Source organism: Lepidothrix coronata, unplaced genomic scaffold (genome assembly GCF_001604755.1).
Source record: "Lepidothrix coronata isolate B3197 unplaced genomic scaffold, Lepidothrix_coronata-1.0 Scaffold81, whole genome shotgun sequence".
Classification (NCBI taxonomy): Eukaryota; Metazoa; Chordata; class Aves; order Passeriformes; family Pipridae; genus Lepidothrix; species Lepidothrix coronata.
The window spans coordinates 3,451,386-3,456,047 of record NW_016690261.1 but is presented as its reverse complement, the minus strand read 5'-3'; the positions used below and the strand labels follow the sequence as shown (position 1 = coordinate 3,456,047).

At 38.5% G+C, this 4,662-nt stretch overlaps 1 long non-coding RNA gene across 1 annotated transcript; it reads left to right on the top strand.

Moving 5' to 3' along the window:
- Positions 1–717: 717 nt before the first annotated feature.
- Positions 718–3,941, top strand: LOC108499939. The gene is made up of 3 exons (XR_001875700.1): positions 718–958; positions 2,819–3,015; positions 3,366–3,941. It is a non-coding gene; the product is annotated as an uncharacterized LOC108499939 (long non-coding RNA).
- The last annotated feature ends 721 nt before the right edge of the window (positions 3,942–4,662 follow it).

Genomic DNA, 4,662 nt, shown 5'->3' with positions numbered 1-4,662 from the left:
TCCACAGGTATGCTCACTGCTCCCATCCGGTACTGCTATAACAGCAGGGCACAGCCTGCAGCTTATACCTGGGTGCAGTGTGTTCCCACCAGAGCTCTGTCTGGGCAGCTGCATAAAGTCATGGTGGGTGCAGAGCTTAAGGAGGCCATGGTTTTCTTCTGGGTGGATGCCATTGCTCCATGGTTGAGCTGGCAGGGCTTCAGCACCTTTTCTGCATGCCCTTCTGCACAAATTGCCATACCATGCCCTGGCTGATGTGCCGTGCCTGTTTGCCCATTCTGTTGGTGATAATCCTAGTCACTGGTGCTCCTTAAGTGCTTCTTTTATAAATGGGGGGGCTTGGCAGCCATTGCTGCTGGCTCTGCCCAGATCCTGTCAGCTGCTGTTGCACGAGCTGGGGGCTATCAGTGGCTCTTTTCTCACCCTTAGGTTCCTCTAGTTCAGGGACCCCCTGTCCACCACTCCAGAGTGTTCCTCTGCAGATTGTGCTGGAACTGGAGCTGTTTGCCTTGGCGACTGAGTAACTAATGTCACAGAGGAAGATTAACTGTGCTTTTATACTTAGGGTAGCAGATGGTACTCAAAAGTAGGAAATCTGGCAGGTATGTGAAGTAACATTTAGACATTCTTCAGGTGTTTTTTTGTTTGTTTGTTTGTTTTTCATCAAACAGAAATCTGCTAATATGGAGTGTAGTAGTTTGATTTTTAGGCCTTCCTTGGTAATCAAGGTCAAAACCAAGGAAATATTCCATTCTATCCCTTTACGTGAACAGAGGTATAAATAAGACGGAGAGAGAGGTCTCTTCCCCTCTTCTCTCCAGTGAACTTGGGAGACAGCAGGTCCCTGCAATTGGTCTCACTTATCTGGGAGTTGAGGCCTGCTCAGCTTGTTACTTGCCACACAGGAGGTGGAGGGTGCTGGCCGTGTCTGGCGATCCTGCTTTTCTTAAAGGAAGTGGTGAGATTTCATTTTGCTAGTTCTTTATTTTGCCAGTTCCCAGGTTTTGATTGTGCATATCTGTTTTGTTTTTGTTCCTTTTCATCCCTTTTCCCTTCCCCTTCCCCTTTTTCTGGGGAGCTGTTTGGGGTTCTCGTATTAATATGTACATAGGATTTTAATGTGATATATATGAAAACATATATATATATTTTGATATAATTCCGTTGATTTCAGTTTCTCTGTTTCTATAGGTTTTTTTTCCTTTACCTAAAGGTGGAGGGAGGGAAAGGCTTTTACTGGGTCTTGGAGACTTGGCAGGAAGCCAGCTCCAAACTTGGTCATGGAGCTAGACCACACCTAGCAGAGAAATTCTACCAAAAAAAAATCAGCAACTGAACAATTGTATATGTAGTAGGAGTAAAATATCCCTTCCTTTCAGTAGATTTCTGTAACATTTTCCCTTTCACATATTGTCATCCTCAAAAACCCTACCTGGATGTATTCAAAAACATGTTGAGATTAAGCAGAAGAAATAGAATTGCATTTACGGAAAAGCCTGAAATAAAATCTACCATTTTTCTTCCTTTGTTCTTCCTGGATAAGACTTTGCTTTTTGCTGAGATCTGAGTACATAGACTCTCAGGGTCTTACTGTACTGCAACAAAGTCCCTCTCCAGGAAGATTTCTTTTTTTTTTTCCTTCTTGGCTCTTTTTCTCTCTGTCTTTATTTGTGTGATACCACATTACCTTATAATCATTTGGCTACAGAAAAATGGCAATTCCTTTTCCTGTTATGCAATTTCACTTAATTCAGAAAGTACTATCCAAGAAAAAGGTAAACAGGTGGTTGCCTTTTTTGCTGTTTTGCCATATGCTTTGAACAGAACACAACATAAGAAGGACACACAGTAAACAGCAAAGAAATTAAACAGTTACATCACCCACCTCAGTTAGGAAATTCTTATCAGACTATGTGTAGGAATATGAGTTAAATCTTTCATTAAAATAGCTGCAACTACATCCTCCCCTCAAAGCCTTTAACAACCTTCCTAGTAGAATCTATGGTAAAACAAAACTATTAAAAAAAACCAAACAGAAACCCCCCACCAAACCAAAAGTAATAGAAATAAGAGAAGTGTGACTGATGAATCCAAATATTTAAACCACTTAAATATTTATACTTTCTTTGGAGAATTTTAACTTATGTGAAACCTGATCATGCCATTAATTAGTTTATTGTGGTGTAAACCTGTCCATCAGTCACACAAAAAAACCTTTAAGGCTAAACAACGGACAGATGGTAAGGTGAATTCTGTCTGTCTGTAGACAGAATATTAAACACTCTAATTCTATTTTTCCTAATATTTTTAAGATATTTGATGCATTTTTACTCTATGTGGAACTAGGTACAAGATGCAATGTGTTGTAGTCTCTTGCTTTAGAATATTGTATTCTTTTTAACAGCCATAGAACTGTTTGAAATGTTTCCTGCCATTCAATTAATGCAGGTGCAAAGAAAGATGTTTCATGAGAATTTTCACTGGATCTCCCAGCTGATGTAGTTGGTGAATCAATTCAGAAATTAAACAATTTATAAAAATGAAGTAGGAAGAGGGATGATTTTTTTTTTGTCTCTTTAGATTAAAGCTTGGGCATGTGTATGAATTTAGGCACCTTGATATAATATGTACATAGTGATGAACTTTCCAAAAACTTGCTCAGCTCTTTCTAAACCTGAAAGACTCCAAACAATACATAATTTCAGTCTATTCAGGAAAAAACTTCAGGTTGCCTCTTGTGGACTTCAGAAAGGAGCTAGATGAAAAATCCATGTTTCCTCATGTAAAGATTTAATCGTTAGCTCAATATGTGTTACAGGTGAGGATGAAATTCTAGTTGAATTCTCCACTCTGTCTGGTTTAGCAGAAACTTGTGTCTTGAGTTAGCAGACTTTGCAAAGCCAGAAAACAAAATGATCAAAACATTGGCTTGACATTGTGTGGACCAACACTCCACAACTAAGATGTGAATGGAAAGGATTTGTCCCTTCTCTGGAGAATTCTATTTATTAAGAGGTAAGCTGGGAAAAGACCCTCTCCCATGTGTTGAATCTGAAAAAAAAGAAAAGAAAAAAAAGGAAATTTTTAATTTTGGATGTAAACTCATGGAATTTACCTGGATGTTTTTGTGTTTGTGAGTAAATATGCAAAACTGAATTCTTGAATTTTCAAGGGGAAGCCAGATAATTCATAACTGTCCCTGGCACGGGCTGTTGTGAATTTTGAAAACATTTGTATTAAACAGAAGTGAATCTTTCATTTAAAAGAGACAGAAGACAAAACCCCCAGAAATTACAAAACTGAGAACATTTGTTTGTGCACACGGTCCATTTTTGATTATGTAAACCAGTGACTTGATGTTCCAGAAAGAAAGTGTTACAAAAAATAAAGAATTCTGAAGCAAAGAAGTGGCTGTGGAAAGAAGAAGGGGGTCCAGAAAGGATAAAGGAAACATTCTAGCTGGAGGAAAGTTCTTTAAACTGGGAGAAGATCCTGGAGATGGGAGAGAAGTATGAGGATAAATGCCTGACCTTGGCTGGTGATGCCCCAAACTACCAGGAGCTGCATAGCAGGAACCAACACAGCCTGATCCTCCCAGAGCAGCAAAGATGTTTCTGCAGGGAAGGGAAGTCAGCATCTAGTGAACTACTTATCTCTATGTTTTTTTTCAACCTAAATGATTCTGTGAACTTAATGTTGTGGGAAAAGGAGGGAGATAACCAAGCAGAAAAAAAGCTCTAACCTCTTTTGTTTGTTTTCTATAAAGAATTTGCTTAACTGAATAAAGATTTGTTAGCTCAGGGACTCATCTCATCCCTTCTGCTATCCATATTGCTCTCCAAATCATAATCTTTTTATTTTGTGTTCTCTCTGTTCTCATAAATACTTTTGTAAATACACACAAGTATACAATGTTAAACCAAAAGGGTCTAAGACCTGTATTAGTGTACCCACTTCTCTGAAAGCGTTAGAAGAATTTTGTCCATCCTCTTCAAATCAGACTGACAACAGTTGTTGGTTTTGAGAAGAATTGGTAAAAGACTAAATATTTGTTCTTTTTCTGACTTCGTACCAAGTAGCTGAGAAGATATTCACTTCTCATTGCTGTTTAAGGAGAAGACTGAAATTACTGAGCAGGAACAGGTTTCCACTCCTGATTTTAAACTACCCATTCCCATCTCTTTCCCAGAATACCACAACTGGGATGACAGTAACTCACATGTACAAAATGCACAAGTAATCTCAAAACTGGCTAGCCTACTGTGATTTTGAACTGAACAATTGAAATGCCTCATGTCTGACTTGCTGCTTGCCATTTAGGGACTAGAAATTATTTTTGTTCCTTTCACCACAGTGGGTGACATAGGAAAGTTACTTGCCTCGAGAGAAATTATTACCCTAATTGTAGCAATCTAGTTAAATAAATACTATCAGGAACTTTCTCCCTTATTGACCATCACTTGTCTTCATAGAAAAATCCATGAAGCATAATCTGAGCATAAAGTGTCTGGAGAATTTCTTTTTATTATTTCTTTACTGTTGCTGAGGACTGTCTTGCAATCAGTCAAATGTTTATATGAGGATAGAATAAGCAATACGCACACCAAACACAGGACTTCACTGCACATCTGACATAACAACAGGGTAGAAGCAGAATTAATG